Consider the following 19,760-nt stretch of genomic DNA (forward strand, 5'->3'; position numbering starts at 1 on the left):
ACTCTTGCATCCCAGGAGTCCTCTCACAGGAAACACCTACCACACCACATATTCTACTTTCTCAGGACCACTTCACACATTACATTTTTAGGTGTACACTTCAAACATCTTATGTGCATGCCTAAAAAAGGTAACGTATGAGCACAGTACACAGATGTTTGCAAATGTATGCATCAGAGACCTGTGATCGGCTGCAACTTCATGTGGAGTGTCTACTGGGTGAAACACTGAGTTTGACTCCACAAGATGTACAGTGGCCCCTCAGGTCCCTTTCGTTTACCTTATGAAAAAGTTTGAGAGCTGTTCTAAATTTCCCCACAATGTAAACTAATGAAACACACAGGATGAAAATAATGCAGTTTACAATGCCTGGACTCTTCAATTCAGTCACCCGTTTGTAGTGGATATTTCCATTTCATTTTTTTACCTGTCAATTGTTTCCTGTGATCTGGCTTCACTGGCTTAAGATGTAAGGCTGATCTTCTAGTCTGTCATGTTGCTGCCAGCCAGTGATTATTCAGCAACACTCGTACCCACAGCACCCCGAGGCCACCCATTGGCTTTTTGCTCTCCAGTTGAAGACTTCCATTGCTGAAACGGAACCAATTAATGTCTTACCTACTTCTATTATCTGATCTTATTTGCTCTTAAGTATAAAATTCTAAATCCTTACCCTGAAAAAAAAACCCACTCAATTTTCTCACCTCACATTTTAAAACTGAGTTAAAGGAGAATGACCACAAAGCATTTTGCAAACTAGAAAATTCTAAAATTGTTTTAACATGTTAATGTTTTGCTGCCCTGGACTCCTCTGGGAGGAAAGGCAGGATTATTACTTAATAAATAACAGGTGACATCCAACTATGGTGCCCTGCTCATACAACAGATATCTGCTTGTGCAAACATCTCACCCTTCCTTTCTTCAACCCTGCAGCTCCTGGGGAGGAGAGGAGGGGGAAGTCCTGTTGTATTCACTGGCATGACACTTTATCTCTGCTTATAAAAGTGCACTGCACAATTCCTCCCCCCACCCCCGAAAATCTAAAGTATTGCCTGCACCAAGGCTCAGGATGGCTGTTTATGTGCACATCAGAACCCCATTGTTTACACGGTGAAGCAGATGGATAGAGATAAATGCCTGTGACAGGGTCAAATAAAAAAAGTTCCTATCGGTTTATTTTCTGACATATGCTGATGCATTATATCTTTATTTTCGAAGATTTGACTATGCAACCACATGAATACCAATATTTTGGGTTTAGCTGATTTTAAACATGAGAACTATACAATAATTGGATTTTACAAGGCTGGACCATAAGCCACAAGTCTGGAAGTGCACAACTGAAAATACAAAGTGCTCAAATGCAATAAGTTAATAAAACCAGTTAAATCTAAGATGTAAATTGGACACCTTGAATCTACATCTTTTAAATGTAAATGTACATCTTTTAAATGTAAAATGTGCCAGTTGTTTTAAAATGTTGTCACAAGCAAAAGGAGGAATATATATGGTTTTGTAGAATACTGAGATAGAATGAGCTGTAGCAGCAGCACAGAAAGTTAAGGTTATGGGAAAGGAGCAGAATGTCTGCTGAATGACTATTACCCATTCTTGACATCTTTACACTCTACTCAGCCCCACATTTCTGTGTGCACTATAAAACTGACATACGCAGAGCCCTGCTGGATCAGACCAGAGGCCCATCTAGTCTTGCGTCTTGTCCTCACAGTGACCAACCAGGTGCCTATGGGAAGCCCCCAATGGAAATCCATGGATTAAAAATTTCCCCTCTTACTTTTGCTGACCTTATGATAGCGAGACTATTGTGATCTCAAAAATAAGAGGTCAGATTTTTAGGATTTCACAATAGTTGATATCCTATACTAGAATAAAAGCATAGTCTCTGTATGTATGGCATGAATCATGGCTATGTAAATTTCTTGACACTCTAATTACATGTACAGATTAAGTTGGGTTCATTAGCAATGCCATCATACATTTTAGCTGGGATGACTCAAGAATAGAAAGGAAGGCTCCTGAGCACTTTATGGAAAACTGCCTTCCCTATCAGGGCAATAGTTTTATTATTTAGGAACACAGTACATAGGAAGCTGTCTTATACTGAGTCACACCACTGATCCACCTAGCTCAGTACTCTCTATGCTGACTGTGTGCAGCTCCCCAGGTTTCAGACAGGGAACATTTCCAGTCATACCTGGAGGCTCTGGGGATTAAACTTTGGGCCCTTCTGCATGTAAAGCAGATGCTCTACCACTGAGCCAGGGATTGTATGCCAATGTTACGTTTTTCTATCCTCCATTTTCAAGTACCTCTAAGCCAGGGGTGGGGAACCTTCAGTTCTCTAGATAAGTGGTTCCCAACCTGGGGGCTGTGATCCCCAGGGGGGCACAAACAGTAAAGAAATGATTTTTTTTTTTTTAAAAAGTCTTCCCTCCCTGGATGCTGTCTGCTCCTCACTACCGCTGCAGGTGACACCTCCCCCTTGCTCCAAAAAGAGGGAAGGACTTTTGCTGAAGCGGCAGAGTGTCTTTCAGGTACATCAAGGGCAGGTGTCTGCCTACAAAACATGTGGCAGATGCCGAAGGAGGCTGAGAATAGAGCTACCAGGAAGAGGGGATTACTATTGCTGACTCTCAACTCCTCACACTGTCATTGCTGATGATGCCGTTGCTCAGAATGAGAGGAGAGGGATCTCCGTGAAGCAAAAAGAAGCAAGGCTGCAAGGAAAGGCTGTTTCCCCCTTCCTTCCTGGCAGTTGGCCTGCCTGCTTTTCTTGGCTCCTGCTTTGCTGCCACCTCCTTTTAAAAATTATTCTTATTTGCAAGGCCGCCCAGATCTTGCCTTCAGCCCAGACAGAGTAAAGAAGCAGTGAGGAAGTGCAGGACTTGCTCACCCTCTATTTCTGAGGCTAAGTGTGTGTGCCAGCGTCCCTCCTTTCTTCCACCTACACTCTGGCCCCCCAATCTCTCACGCCAACATGCTGCAGCAGTTGGGAGCTTCCCCCTTCCCACATGCCCAAATGCATGCACGTCTGCAGATGCTTGCAGGCGGGGCAGGTGTGTTTGTGTGTGTTTATCTGTCTTCTGCTCCACTTTCATTCTCTAAGTGCACGCAAACCGAGTCATCAGTTCTGATGATCATTCCAAGGCCTAAAAGCACTAACCCCCTTCCTCAATCTGTGCACTTTGTTGTCTGCAGTGAACAATCTAGCATCTCCATCACCAACACATTGCTGCTTCTTGATTATTATTAAAAAGGAAAGAAAGCTCAGCAGGTTGGCTGAGGCTGGGATCCTAGTATTGCAGTAGGAATGTATTTATTTATTTACTATTGCATTTATATCCCACCTTTCCTCCAAGTTGCTCAAGGCAGTGCACATGGTCCCCCCCTTTCCATTTTATCCTTACACCAATCCTGTGAGATAGGTCACACTGAGAGACTGTGTTTGGTCCAAGGTCACCCTGTGAGCTTCATGGCTGGGTGGGGGTTTGAATGTGTGTGGGGAGGGGGATACCAATTTGATTGGTTCTCTGCATTAAAAAAAGAAAGTAACACCTCCCTGTCTACAGGAAACTTTTAGTGGAAAGGGATATTTGGAGATATGATTTTGCACCATTTTTTCAATTAACAAAGACTAAAATTACAATTAGAAAAGGGGAGGGGTCATGAAATTTTTTGAGCTTACAAAGGGAGCCCCATACTCATAAAAGTTTGGAACCAATGCTGCAGATATTGCTGAACTACAATTCCCATCACCCCTGGGCATTGGCCATGCTTTCTGGGGCTTATGGGAGTTGTAGTTCAGCAACATATGGAGGTCTAAAGGTTCCCCAAACATGCTGTAGAGTTTGGCCAAGCTGATCTAGAACTGAAATGTATTTTATTATTTGTCCATGGTATCTTAGTATCTTTTGTTTATTATTTCACAGCTATTACCAATTCACAACCACTGCGTTGACTGTTCTCTACGGGTAAAACGTGATGCCTTTAAGGCACAATGAAATCTACTAATGAAACTTAAAACAGTCAGAGTTCCTTGGCTAAAAGCCAAATTACATCATCTCTTATTTTTTCTACCAACAAGCATGTTTTGTAAGAGGTGAATTTAAGCTGAAAACATGGTGCTCACATGAGATTTTACCCTATGTTCTATTATCTACAGTTGGTTCAATTGTTAGAAGTCAATCCAGGATCTTACCCCTTAATTTTCACAAAATAAGAAGCATACAACACTTTTATACCTCCTAATCCACAAGGTTAGTGTTCAAAAAGAAACTGTCAAAGGAATGAACGTATGGCCAACATCTATCAACTAGGCCTATCTTATTCAGGTTGGCAATAACTTTTTGGACAGCAAAGCAGGTGGGCTGGCTCAGAGATGCTGTGAGTGCAAGTGCAGCTGAGCAGTCATTGGCTGCCTCCGAGGCTCCAATCTCAGAAATCATCTAAGAACTGACAGATTATGTATGCAATAGCAGCAAAACAGACACAGAACAATTTAAAGGTAAATTCAGCTAGAACTCATGCTCAACTTCATTCCAATATAATTTTCCATTTACATAATATCTGATATTAGGTTCAAAATATAAATTTTCAGTGTTAAGGCACACAGCAAGTTACCCATTTACTAGTAATTTGCTATGTGTACACATAATTCACTTGCAAACGCTGCCTATTCATTTCAATAGAGAGTGGGCTGGAAGGAGCACCTATACACAGAGAATGCATGTAGGTCTCTGGATTGGGGCAACCCAATAAAAGAGTTATGACTGAATTGCTCTCTACTTAGGTGACTTCTCTAAATTTCTCTTGTTCATAAACTTGATAAGTCTTCAAGATTCTTACTGTACCAACTTAAATGCTGCTGTAGTACTGCATATTTAGAAACCCTACAACAGTTAGCAGCATGTCTGAATTTCAGCATGTATTACAACATGCCTTAAAAATATAATTAAATCACACTGCAGTTAAGGGCTAGCCTGCTTTAAGGCTTTTTTGTGTGTCTGCTCCATATGAAACCAGACCAAAATTGGTTATTTAATATAAGCTGTTAAAATAAAATCAATTAGGATTTTTGCCAGACATTAGATTTTCTTATTATATTTAACCAATTGACAAAAAATATGATATTGGAACAGAATATATGTCAGATGAACTGTCAAAAGAGTTAAGACTTACAAAAGGTATGCAATTCACTACACATTCAGCACTAAAACAATGAACTAAGTTTATTCAGCAGTTAAGACAAAACAAAAGCTGACTCAATTTATATTCTGTCCACAAACAACTAGGATACAGTAGTCAAGTTATTCTGGACTTGTGGAGCAACTTGCAGACTACATCATTCATATCTTTAACCTGCTAATTACTGGAAATTGCAAAGTATCAAAGACCTTTGCACATGATGTGGCAATTAATTGCTCATTAAGACTTCACAATATTTGCATAAATACTGTTCTTTTAAGGTGGTTTTATTAAGAAGAGTAATTTTTGCTGATAAGAATACAACATCGAAGATATTCTACCTACCATGTTCTTCCAGCACTTCAGCAGGTTGCTTTTGCACGTTGCCAAATGGCCTTTGATTGGCTGCGGACCTAGAATACAATATAGTTCTTCAGTTTTTGAAATGGCAGCATAAAGATTAAAATCATATAATAATAATAATAATTTTATTTATTAGTCGCCCATCTGTCCGAGTTAATGGACACTCTGGGCAACGTACAACAATACAATACAACAATTCAAGTACAATATAAAATAATATATAAATCAGCAAAACACAACATCACCATCAATTCAACTAAAACCATCTTCAGTTAAGATTCCATAAAAACTAATCCCCCTCAAAAATCCCATAGGCCTGCCTGAATAGCCAGGTCTTTAAGGCTCGGCGAAAACCCATCAGGGAGGGGACATGTCAGAGGTCAAAAGGGAGCGAGTTCCAGAGGGTGGGGGCCACAATCGAAAATGCCCTCTCTCTGGTCCGCACCAGCCTAGCTGTTTTCACCGGTGGGACCGAGAGAAGGTCTTGTGAGGCTGATCTAGTTAGGCGGCCTAATTGGTGATACTGGAGGCGTTCCTTCAGATAAACTGGGCCGAAACCGTATAGGGTTTTAAAGGTCAATACCAACACCTTGAATTGGGCCCGGTAAGCAACTGGTAATGCATGAAATTAACCCTATACTCTTTTAGAAGTTTATGTGGGCTGTATTATATATTGCACTAAGGATGAATAAAAACAGATTTTTAAAATCAGATCTAAACAAATTAAACTGGATTTTTACTCTTTTAAACCGTTTTCAGTATTGAAAGTTTCCCCCCGCTAAAATAGCCTGGTTAAAATTAGATCTAGATCTAAGAATGTTAAGCCCACATTTATAAAACTGGATAAGTGGTCATCTATCAAGCTCACTGGCCTGGTTCAAATGTCACATTAAACCATTTTCAAAATAAACTCTGGTTTAATGTGAATAAGCAGTGCGCTATTCCTCATGGTTTGTTTGGACAGAAACAAACCACAAGCTCAGCCCAGATTTGGATGACACAACAATCCAAACCATGATTTCCTTCCTGGCAGCAGCAGGAAAGGGGGAAAAGCAAAGTACTTGTAATACCAACAGTGTGCACTGCCACACTGCTTGTTCACATTAAAGCATAGCTTATTTTAACAATGACAAAAGGCCATGGCTCAGACATGCTTTGGATGCAAAAGGTTCCAGGTTCAATCCTCGGCATCTCCAGGTAGAGCTGTGAGAGATCCTTGTCTGAAGAGCCACTGCCAGGCAATGTACACAACACTGAGCTGCATGGACCAATGGTGCAACTCAGTATCAGGCTGCTTTCTATGTTCCTGTGCAAAATAATGGCAAGCTAGGTTAAAAGCTGCTATCTACATAAAGAATCATGAGAAAATATATTTTAAGGTCACAGACATAAATCTGGCACAATAAATCATATACTATATTGTTATTGTGAGCGTAATACTGAGGGCCATGGGCTGGCAAGTCAGCACAGACACTGAAGTCCTTTGCTGAGAAAATACCATCTTCTCCCTCACCAAATTATCCACTGTACATACCTGGGTGCCCTTGTATATTCCTGTTTTTAAAGTTTTTTTTATCTAGGAACTGCAATTTTGCTCAGATCTCATTATAAATATAAAGGGGAATACCTAAGGATTTGGGGGCTTACTTTATGAATAAGTACACAATAGCAGCCAATGTGGAGATGCCCTTCCAACATAAGCATCACTGCAGCTTACCTGGATGGGTGTGTGTGTCAGGGCTGCACAGATGCATGATCAGGCATGCCAGATGGCTGTCAGTGCATCTGTGCAGCCCCAACCTCACCACTGCTCTGCTCAGTCCAGTCCAGGTGCTGATGTTGGGAGAGTGACTCTATTGTACTACACTGGCCATTACTGCAAAAGTTCTGGAGACGCAGCTGTTTAAACAAAGGCAACATTCTTATGTCACACTAAACTATGGCTGACCACAACATGCATGAATTGGAATTACCCTGTGAAAGTTGCAGACTCACATGCTCCTCCTCCCCTCCCACCTACCCCCAACTTTGGATGCATTTGCTTTCAGTTTTCCTTCAACTCAGCCTTTCATTGTGTCCAAACCCAGGATTGTGGTTTAACATTAACTATGGTCAGGTTGAAAGTAAACCAACTACTTCTTATACTGAAACCAACCGCAGTTAGGGATAAAATATGATTCCAGGTTAAGTAAACAGAGCTTAAGGGAAATTGAAAGTAAAAGCTTTTCCTTCTTCCAGACACATGAGAGAAAAAGAGTACCTAAGGATCCTTGGGCTTACTTTGGCTTTTGTATGCCATGCTAAATTACAGTTCAGTCTGAAGAACAAATGTGCCCAGACACATGGGCCACAATGTATCTATTTAGAAAATTTACATCACAGCCTTCAGCACAAGACCTCAAGGCATGTTACAATTTGAAAAATACATAACCAAATCAGAAATGTTTTGGATTGTTAGCTGCTTTATGTTGATGGGGCAGGACTAGGGGGCAAGGTAAGAGAGTTAAGCAATGTTGGAGAAGGAGTGGAAGTAAAACAGAAAGAAGCAACCTGGATAAGAGTTTACCTTCTTAGATAGTGCATCTGCTTTATTTATTTACAGCTAATATTTCTAAGTAGCTAGATTAGCCAATTAGTATGCAGAATGGCTTTAGAAATATATTAAATACCACTGATTTAAAGTGCCTGGATTTAAATTAACTGAACCTTCATGCACTGAAACCCTAAATTACTATACCAGAAAGTTACTTGAAAGAATTAAGTTGTGGTTTTACAAACTTTAGAAATAAGCGTTTCTTACTCCTATGTGACTGTGCATAATTGTAGATATCACGACACAGTGAGACACGGTGAGACCAGAGTTCAATTTCGGAGCCCCCTTCGTAATTCTGGTCTCCGCTTTTATTATTACCTCCGCCTGGAGGCGTGGATTATTTTTTCTCCATAAACAGCCTATGACCTTTAACTATTGTATAACATCACGTACATACATAGGACAACAGCATATCTACGTGGCAATATGCAGGCAGTTATTTAACCACTACAGATGTCAGTATCGTTTACAGCCATAAAGTTAACCACATCCTGTTTTTCCACTGGTCAGATCGCAATGTCTTGAGAGATAGTGTACTGAGAACAGCAGCGTGGTTTGCCAACGTATGCTGTTCATTCAGTCCACCCCACATCTCCCCCTTTTTTATTTTTTAGCAAAAAGTAATTACTACGTAATGGTCGCGGAGCAACAGGTGTACACGTCTGGAAAAGGTATTGTAAGAAACAGCATAAGCCTATACTTAAAATGAGTAAAAGAATAGCATATCTAAGAATCTGACTTAGCCATCCGAGCACACGTATTATTAATGGAATTTGCAACATGTGATGTAAATAATTGAAAAGCATTAACAGGCAGCTGGAAGGTTGGAGTTCCCCAATTCGAAACAGTATGATATTTAATCTCTGAAGTATTCATGAACCGCCCAAGTCCTGTAATGTTCCCAATATCCCCAGGTGCTTTGCATACGGGTATTAAACATGTTCCCAACATACCCATTTCCTGTACATGTTCAGTCATGCAAAAGTCACTCACATTTGTCATTCTTGCTAACTGAACCCAGATATTGTGTTGAAACCGCATCCCCAACTCCTGCCCCAACCTGTCAGCCCCGGCGCTTCCTAAAATCCAACAAATGCAAAGTACAAAAATAGAATTTGTATTTAAAGACGCAATTAAAGCAAGAATGGTATTCTCAGTTGTCTTGTCCACCCCGGCTTGTTCCATTGCTTTTTCTGCTTGTGTTGCTAAGTTCTTTATCTGGCCCCAAGTCACGGGAGGTTGCGGAACATTCCGACCACGCTTCCTGGAAGACATCCCAGTATCCTGAAGTTGCAGAGAAAAATTAGGGATGGGATTCTTAAGATTATCGTGCCAGGACATCGTCTTTCCAGGGCCGGATACACCTAGCAGGTACCCACACAGGACCGTCAGGCGTAGACACAGCCGCGTAACCTCGACCCCACGTTATAAGCGGAACTGGGCCTTTCCACTCTGGATTTGGTAGTTGCCGAAACTGCACCCGCGGGGCAGGTAGAGACTCCGACTGCTGAAAATGCCGCTGCGCTCGAGTAGAAAAGGAAAAATGAGTATTGGGAGATTGAGACAAATTTAAATGATTAATGGTAAACAACACTTGTGCCAGCCACTCCTCTTTGGTGGCCAATCCCAGTGGTACTCCTCCTTTTTGTTTTTGTTTAAGCAAATGCTCTTTAAGGGTACGATTGGTACGTTCGACGACAGCTTGACCTGTAGAATTATAAGGAATACCAAACAAATGTGTAATGGACCACTTAGTGCAAAACTGTGCAAATTGCTGTGAAACATATGCAGGGCCATTATCAGTTTTTATCGTCTGAGGTTGGCCCATGATGGCAATAGAACGAATGACATGATTAATAACATTCTTAGTTTTTTCCCCTTTCTGAGGAGTTACCCATATGTATCCGGAATATGTATCTACTGTAACATGCAAATACTTCCATGGGGAGAAAGTAGGAAAATGTGTAACATCCATTTGCCACAACTGGTTAACTATGAGACCTCGTGGGTTCACTCCTGGTTCTGGGGATAGAGTTAACTGTGTGCATTGGGGACATTGTTGAATAATGGCAGAGGCTTCCTGGGCAGTAAGATGGAATTGCTTCTGGAGTGCTTTAGCATTTTGATGATGAAGGGCATGACTTTCTATGGGTGTGCAAAGGAGGGCACGAAGAGCCTGATCAGCATATTGATTACCTTCTGTTAACAATCCTGGGAAAGGTTGATGACTGCGAATATGAAATATAGCAAATCGACAAGACCGAGTATGTATGAGTTTTTGAAGTGTAAGCATAAGAGCAAGTAGATTAGTGTCCAGCATGGGAGAGACATAACTACCGGGTAATGCAAGTACAACATTCTTAACATAAAGACTATCGGTAATAATGTTAACCTCCTGATCTGCAAAAGTCAACAGCGCCATACTAACAGCGGCCAACTCAGATCTCTGAGCGGAAGTTTGGGGTAAGGTGAAAATTGTCTTCCAAACCCCCTGCTCGTGCCATGCAACAACCCCTCTAGTTGGACTGCCATCAGTATAGACCGTGACCGCAGGTAAGGGTTGTAAACTGATTACAGATTGAAACTGGATAGGAATTTTTTGTGTAATTTGAAGCCGTGGATCTGATGAGGAACGACATGAAATTGTGCCCAAATAAGAGACTAAAGCCCATTGAAGGTCATCAGAAAGTGCAACAGCATTTTCCCATGTGTAAAGTTTAAGAGGCAACGAAATTTCAACCGGATCGATACCTAATAATTGCCTTGATCGTAATCGTGCTTTTTGGATTATTTCTGCTGCTTGCATTGGCAAAGTTGTGATAGATGACTTTGGTGTATGGGCTAAGTAAAGCCACTCTATTATATGTGTAGCATTGGAGCCTGACTCCTGAGTGAGTGCAGCAAAAAGTTGGCTTCCATCAAATAAAACAAATAAAATCAGTGGTTTATTCAATATTTGTCGATCCACCCAAATAGCTTTTAACGTTGTAGAAACTAATTCTAGGGATTGCCTTGCCTGTTCCGTTAAAGTAATAATATCTGCAGGTTGACGTCCTTGTTTTAAACATTCAAATAAAGGCCCCATGTCTTGAGTGGTAAGTTTACAATATGGTCGAATCCAATTAATAGAACCCAAGAATTGTTGTAGTTCTACATAAGTTGGCTTCATTGACAAAGTAAGACAGGGCCAGAGTTATTATATACAGGAACAGTAAACGCAAATTTCGGTGCGTCTTGCGCTTGTAACGGTATTGTGAAAAAGCAATCTTTCAGGTCTATAATAGCTAAGGAATAGTCATATGGAATTAAATTTGGATTAGGCGTCCCACATTGTAGCGGACCCATGGGCACAATTAATTTATTTATTTCTCGTAAATCATGTAAGAGCCTCCACTTTCCAGATTTCTTTTTAATCACAAACACTGGGGTGTTATAAGGGCTATTACTTTCTGCTATATGATCAGCTTCCAGTTGCTCCTTTACCAGTTGGTGCAGAGCTTCTAATTTTTCTTTGGGTAAGGGCCATTGTTCTACCCAAATGGGTATGTCTGTCTTCCATTGTAAAGGAAGAGCTGCCTTTTGTTGGCTAATCATTAATAACAATGGTGGTCTGGAATTGCTCCAGTAAATCCCTTCCCCACAGATTTACTGAAATGTCCAAAATACAAGGGCGAATGTGGGCTATACGATCACCATCAAGAGCAACAACTTGTATCCAATCCTTACTCCGTTTTGAATCCTGAGCTCCGCCCACTCCCCACACAGAAGGGGCCACTTCTACTGGCCAAGAGGATGGCCAGTTATGTTCAGCAATTACTGTGACATCTGCCCCAGAATCTATAATACCTTCAAAAATAACATTGTTTAAACAATACTTACGAACCGGTTTCTCCCTGGTCACTTCTGCCAGTACTGCAGCTACCTGTGGATGGAAAGGATTACCTGAAATACTCACACTCGGCGATTTCGTCCTTGTAGATCCGAATCCACCAGTACGTTTTTGGGAGGAAGTGTTCGATGTGAAAAGACGATATGGCAATAACAATAGTTGCGCAAAAGAATCTCCCTTCTTCAACTGAAGGGGAAGGTGACTCCAATACTGAATATAAATAATTCCCTGATAATCAGAATCAATAACACCAGGTACCACCATTATATTATTCTTGGAAGCAGAGGATCGCGGTAGTACAAGGCCTACGGTGCCTTCTGGTAAAGGGCCAGTGAGTGTGGTAGGCATTAAAAGAACTGCTCCAGGCAAAGGAACATCTTTTGACTCTGCATGTATTAAATCAATTCCAGCGCTTCCTTGAGTAGCAGGGGTGGGTACACTTCCTTGAGATTCGGGGCTGGAAGCCTGCCCCAAGTTCAGTTTCCCTCAATAGGACGGGAAGACACATTGGTATTGGTAGTGGGAGCTGAACGACACTGATTAGCCCAATGATAACCCTTTTTACATTTCGGACAGATCTTCTTTGGCCGGTTTGTAACAGTGCCCCCACCTTTAAATGCTCCTCCGCCAGGAGCCCGACATTCCCTTCTGAAATGACCAGGCTTTTGACAATTAAAACAATTGCCTGTAGGTTTGTTACCCTGTCTTAATGCCCCAGCTAACAATGTCATGGCATGAACATGTGTACCTACCTCTGCACAAGCTTGAATCATGTCTCCCAATTCATATTGAGGTCTATGAATAATGTTTTTCAAAATCTTTTTACAGTCTGTGTTAGAATTCTCGTAAGCTAATTTTAACAATAATTCCCCTTGTGCCTGAGGGTTATCAACCTGCCGTGTCAGAGCCTCTTTCAAACGGTCAACAAACTGAAAATAGGGCTCTGTTGCTTGCTGCCGTACATTCGTAAAAGAACGTAAGGGTTCTTTCCCAGCAGGCACCTTTTTAAATGCTTTCTGTATACACTCAGCAGTTCGATGAAATGCGGCTTCAGGCAATACCCCTTGTTGTGCTATGGTAGCAAAATTACCTGACCCATAAATTTGCTCGGGAATGATATTAGCATCCCCAGCTGCTATAGCAGCATGTCTAAATTCTTGGTCCCAAACTACATATTGCGAAGGAGTCAAAATCATCCTAAAGAGATCCTTCCAATCTTGAGGGATCATGTTATATCCAGTAGCTACTCCTTCCAACATCCCTTGTACATAATTAGCCGTAATCCCATATTCTCTTACTGCCTTATTTATTTCTCTAATAACAGAAAACGGAAGAGCTGTCCAAGTTGCTATGCGATTATTAGCATTATTAGGATCTGGCTGATATGTAACGGGAAAAGCTGAAATTGTACCCTCCCAGTCTCCCATTTCTTCCATAGATAATAATCCTGAGGCTGCAGCCTGAGCTATGGCTGCTTTAACCTTCCCAGTAACCTGTTCTTGTTGGACTGGAGGGCTATATGGAGGAGCATTTACAAATTTCTCAATATCCTTTTCAGGTGTAGGTAAAGAAAGTTGGGGATAAAGAGGAGTTTTCTGGTCAGAATTGGCAAACAGCGATGTCTCTTTTATCCCTAAATGACTAATGGCCTCAGCACACTTTTGCCATAATAAGAGATGGTGAATAGGTGCTCTTGGTTCTTCATGTAATTTTCTCCCTATCTTTATCCAATCTGACTGACGTAGTGATCCTTGCTCTGGATACCATGGACATTGACATTGAATTGTTTTTAACAATGATTCAATGTGAGAACGACTTACAAAAGCTGAGGTATCCTGTTTTAAAATTTTTTGTAGCTCTTGTGCATGAACCTTCTGCTGAGCTGACAATTCCCCCCCCATACTCACGAATGGGAGCTGTACGCTGAGGTGCACCGTTGGCTGATCCTGCCAGTGGGTACGAGGGTGTTTGTTCTGAATCACGTCGAGGTCACCAGATGTAGATATCACGACACAGTGAGACACGGTGAGACCAGAGTTCAATTTCGGAGCCCCCTTCGTAATTCTGGTCTCCGCTTTTATTATTACCTCCGCCTGGAGGCGTGGATTATTTTTTCTCCATAAACAGCCTATGACCTTTAACTATTGTATAACATCACGTACATACATAGGACAACAGCATATCTACGTGGCAATATGCAGGCAGTTATTTAACCACTACAGATGTCAGTATCGTTTACAGCCATAAAGTTAACCACATCCTGTTTTTCCACTGGTCAGATCGCAATGTCTTGAGAGATAGTGTACTGAGAACAGCAGCGTGGTTTGCCAACGTATGCTGTTCATTCAGTCCACCCCACACATAATATTATAACCTAAAAGAAATGAAATTCACACACAGGGAACGAAGATTTTGAGAGTTGCTGAGATGTAGTGTGTGGACTGCTCAACTAATATTTTGTCAAATCAAATAAAGGAAATTAAAATAACAGAGCAAGCTAACCAATCAGAAACTTAAAACCCTTAAAATTCTCAGGCTACATATGTTTTGACTTGCACCAGTCACACATCTAAGAGGAAGACATCCCACTAACAGGGCACCACCGGGGAGGTGACTCTCTCTTATGTCTCCACACCCAGAAGACTTCTCCTGATGACGGAACCTATGGAAGAACCTCCACTTTGAAAACAGCAGATGCTGACTAAATTTGCTCAATTCATGAGGCAGCATTACAATTGGTCCTACTTTACAATGCAAAATCAGGGCAGATGTTCCAACATTGTCCCCAGTTTTAATTCTTGTAAGCTTTTCCCCAAAATGAGTATAACAATTTTTTGCAAGCAGCCAATATCCCTTCCATGTACAGAGTGTGTCAGCCCTTAGAACACCATGGCTGGATTAAGTAAAAGGAGAGCTAACAAGAGGGCTACTATTAGTCCATTATGGACCATCATTTCAGACCAAACAACGCTCTTCCTTCCATACATTAGCAATTACTTGAAGCCTATCCTATATAGTGAATATTTCTGTGGCAATGCATACTTTAAAAAAAAACTCAACTATATAACAATAACCAATAATTTAAAAGGTTGTATTGTTGTTTCTAAGTCTAAACAAAAAAGATAAAAAGTAATTCTTAAGGTTATGCAACACATGAAACAACACTATTTAAAATGTTTCTTGTTCAAACATTTCTGGACCACTCTTCCAAGAAATGCATGTTTAATAACGGAAAATAAAGCTCACTCTATTATAAAAAATATAGTTTCATATGATTAGAGCATCATTCTGTTCGTAATGATGGTAACACTGTTTCAGATGCCACATTCTGTGGGTTCATGCACTTATTTCTCCCACTTGATGGAGTTAACCCCTCCATTTCCAGTTTGGTCTAACCACAGTAATCCCAACTGGACAAACTATGGTGAGCACTAACCTCCAAACAATAAAATGAAATCACTGTTCACAGATCGACATTAACCACATTGTGCTCAAGTCATATATCCCAACTAACTGTGGTTAGAGGAATTTCAGTCAAAAATAAAACCACAGCAACAAGCCAAAAAAAAAAAAGGTAAACTCTAATTTTAAGAATCCCTAGAGGTGCCAAACTAATAATTTTTCTTCTTCTTTTAAAAAGAAGCATCTCAATCCCCCTTCTAAACCCTTGACGTGAATAGGCCAGATAGAGCTCCTTAGGGAGGCACCATAATGGAAAAATCCCTGGCACTTGTACCATCAACTCAAATTGTAACAGGTCCTCTCCTGATTAGCTCAAGGCATGGTGCAGTGTGTATGTTTGTGTGCAGGGGGTTTGGGCAGCCAGGGAGAAGAAAGGGGGGTAATAAAGGAACTGTTCAGTTTCATTTTATATCGATTATAGACCTCCGAAGATGGGCCAGAGATATTTCAGGCCCCTTTTAGGAGAATGGTCTACCTCAGAATCCAGTAGATCTATGGCCGTCCCTCCTCCACCCCCCCATTTTTTTGAGAGAGATGAAAACTTGCACAGGATGGGGAAAGAGAGGAAGAGAACCCTCCCATTCTTCCTATAGCAACACCCCTTTCCTAAATGATATTTCCACCAAATATGTTAAAGCAAGACAAATATAAACAACTTTCCATTTTCCACCAGACAGTTGCCCAGTTGGGTGGGCAATCTGTTAAGTATAGAAGGCAGTTATTTTGGGAGCTAAAGAAATGCTTTTAGAAGCAATTACTTTGTGAGAACATGGTAAATTCAAATTCACATCCACAACTAGAAGATTTATTCTTGGAGTGTGTTCAGTTCACGTGTTGTCCACCTCAAAGCTCTTGGGCATGCAGCCGATGCACTTGGCTTTACTTTCTTCTGCCAACAGATTTTTGCCCTAAAGAGGTATCCTTGGATGGAAGTATCTTCTGCACACAAAGGCAAGGGAGTTACATATCTGGATACCCACCCCACCTACACTGTGATGATCTAATGGGACCCAAATGATCATCACAGTGTAGATGATGTGAGTATTCAGATATGTATCTGCCTTGCCTTCGCATGCAAGCCAAGTGTATCTTTTGATGGGCATAGTGATGCACATCTCTATTTAGTTATGAGCACCTAGCCACCCACCAGTAAAGCTGAATCAGGGTTTTTATCCACTTAAAACCAGCTGCCTTGACTGAACATCTTCCTTTCCTGTCAGCAGAACATTCATTCAAGTGGGTAACTGCCTATAGGAGTTTCCTAAAACACTCAAACATTAGGAAATGAAGCAGCACAATTGCTGGGGGGAAATGCATGAAGATATATGAAGCATCAGGAGAAGACTGAAGGGCTTAATTTACAACAGAAATTTTATTTGAATCATAATGCATATTTACTGTAAATTGCTTTGTGTCCAAGATAAAAGAGGGCAAACTTTTCCAAATAAAAATGGCAGACTGTATATCTCACTACCCCATCTCTACAAATAATAGAATCATAAAATAGTAGCGTTGGAAGGGCCATCAAGGCCATCAAGTCCAACCCCCTGCTCAATGCAGGAATCCAAGTCAAAGCATTCCCGACAGATGGCTGTCCAGCTGCCTCTTGAATGCCTCCAGTGTCGGAAAGCCCACTACCTCTCTAGGTAATTGGTTCCATTGTCGTATGGCTCTAACAGTTAGGAAGTTTTTCCTGATGTTCAGTCGAAATCTGGCTTCCTGCAACTTGAGCCCATTATTATTTATTATTATTATTTATTTATTAATTCTATTTCTATGTTGCCTTTTGGCTAAAAGGCCCTCAAGGTGGCTCACAAAAATAAAATAAACACAAATACAAAATACACATCAAAAAAGAATACAGTGCACAAAAATTTAAACAAATAAAAGAATACAGTGCACAAAAATTTAAACAAAATATTAACATTGTTAAAAAAACAAAACAAGGTTCTTTACAGGCCTAAAGATAATCTGTCCCAAAATGTAGTACTGCCACTTCAAGAATTTTAGTCCTCAAACATTGAGCAGCTGTTGCAAAGGATTCGCTCACCAACATAATCGGATTCTTCCCCCGAAATCATTATTCCGCGTCCTGCACTCTGGGACGATCGAGAAGAGATCCCGGCCCTCCTCTGTGTGACAACCTTTCATGTACTTGAAGAGTGCTATCATATCTCCCCTCAGTCTTCTCTTCTCCAGGCTAAACATGCCCAGTTCTTTCAGTCTCTCCTCACAGGGCTTTGTTTCCAGTCCCCTGATCATCCTTGTTGCCCTCCTCTGAAACTGTTTCAGTTTGTCTGCATCATTCTTGAAGTGTGGAGACCAGAACTGGATGCAGTACTGAGGCCTAACCAGTGCTGAATGAGCTAATACTTCACGCGATTTGGAAACTATACTTCTGTTAATGCAGCCTAATATAGCATTTGCCTTTTTTGCAGCCCCATAGCACTGTTGGCACATATTCAGTTTGTGATCAATGACAATTCCAAGATTCTTCTCACATGTCGTATTACTGAGCCAAGTATCCCCCATCTTATAACTGTGCATTTGGTTTCTTTTTCCCAAGTGTAGAACTTTGCATTTATCCCTGTTGAATTTCATTTTGTTGTTTTCAGCCCAATGCTCCAGCCTATCAAGATCCCTTTGAATTCTGTTTCTGTCTTCCACGGTATTAGCTGTGCCCCCCAATTTTGTATCATCTGAAAATTTGATAAGCATGCTCTGTACCTCCTCATCCAAGTCGTTAATAAAAATGTTGAAGAGCACTGGGCCCAGGACCAAGCCCTGTGGTACTCTACTCATTACTTCTGCCCAGTCTGAGAAGGAACTGTTGATAAGCACTCTTTGAGTATGATTCTGGAGCCAACTGTAGATCCACCTGATAGTTGTTCCATCCAGCCCACATTTAGCTAGCTTGCTAAACAGAATATCATGGGGCACTTTGTCAAAAGCTTTGCTGATGTGGAGATATATTATGTCCACAGCATTCCCACAGTCTACAAGGGAGGTTACCCCGTCAAAAAACGAGATAAGATTAGTTTGGCAGGATTTGTTCTTCATAAATCCATGTTGGCTCCTGGTAATCACTGCATTGCTTTCAAGGTGCTTACAGATTGACTGCTTTATAATCTGCTCCAGAGTTTTTCCAGGGATTGATGTTAGGTTGACTGGTCTGTAGTTCCCCAGTTCCTCCTTTTTGCCCTTTTTGAAGATAGGGACACTAGCTCTCCTCCAGTCACCCGGCACTTCACCAGTCCTCTATGATTTCGCAAAGGTAACAGACAGCGGTTCTGAGATTTCTTCAGCCAGTTACTCTAGGATGCAGTTTATCAGGCCCTGTCGATTTGAACTCGTTCAAATAGATTAGGTATTCCTTGACTGTTTGTCTATCAATCTCAAGCTCCAATCCTGCCTCTTCTACATGTTTCCCAGGAGGGTCATAGACACTTTTCTGGGAGAAGATTGAGCCAAAATAGGAATTGAGGAATTCTGCCTTTTCTTTGTCATCTGTTGTCATTTTGCTATCCTCATTGAGTAGCTGTGCCACCATTTCTTTTCTCTGTCTAGAAGTCTGACTAGAATTTTTTTATAAGCAGAGAAAACAATGGAACCCTATGTCGCACAAACACAGGAGTTCAGGAATTGTCTGAAACTGTGTACCAGTCTTAACTTGTTTATACATTAAAACAAAACTGAATCTTTACATTTCTCCAGCTTCCAATAGTGGCCTGGTTCATGCATAATGCTAAGTCACTGTTCGTTTAGCCTAACTATGGTTTGTTTGGACATGTGAATCCTGCCCAGCAGACTAGTCAATGTTTGTTTTAACTGTAGTTTGGCATACTGTCAGAACTCAAAAGACTTGCTTAACCATGATTTGTTTGGTTCCCTTACCCTATACTTGCCAAGCTACAAAGGCATGAGGCTAGAGCAGCTGAAAAACAGACTAAGCTTCAGAGAAACAATTCATGCTTCTCTCATCTACGAGATGACTTGTGGTTTGTTTAACAAACCATGGCTCAGTGTTATGTACAAACACAGCCACTGTGAGGAATGTCAAACAGAATTTGACTGTGAAAGAAGTCCTATTCAGGTGTTCAGTCTGCTCACATATAAACGAACATATGAGAGGAGGGATGGATATTATTTGTAGACATTTTGGGGTCCTACATGAGTGTGAGGGTGATGGTTTGAATAAGCAAGAATTCTCTACTTGTAGAGGCTCCTCACCTCAGACCATCACCTTA

At 41.1% G+C, this 19,760-nt stretch overlaps 1 protein-coding gene across 6 annotated transcripts in view; it reads right to left on the reverse strand.

Moving 5' to 3' along the window:
• Positions 1–19,760, reverse strand: part of UBE3A (ubiquitin protein ligase E3A) — a 54,576-nt gene that overhangs the window by 30,660 nt on the left and 4,156 nt on the right. For 2 of the 6 annotated variants that reach the window (XM_061626938.1, XM_061626934.1), the window contains exon 2: positions 5,552–5,619. The gene's annotated coding sequence lies outside the window, so the exon portion shown is untranslated. Of the gene's footprint in view, positions 1–427; positions 592–5,551; positions 5,620–12,041; positions 12,085–13,958; positions 14,443–19,760 lie in introns of those variants that run through there. The other 4 variants (XM_061626936.1, XM_061626935.1, XM_061626933.1 and 1 more) reach the window with 4 other exon arrangements.

The sequence above is a fragment of the Rhineura floridana genome, chromosome 5, assembly GCF_030035675.1.
Source record: "Rhineura floridana isolate rRhiFlo1 chromosome 5, rRhiFlo1.hap2, whole genome shotgun sequence".
NCBI lineage: Eukaryota > Metazoa > Chordata > Lepidosauria > Squamata > Rhineuridae > Rhineura > Rhineura floridana.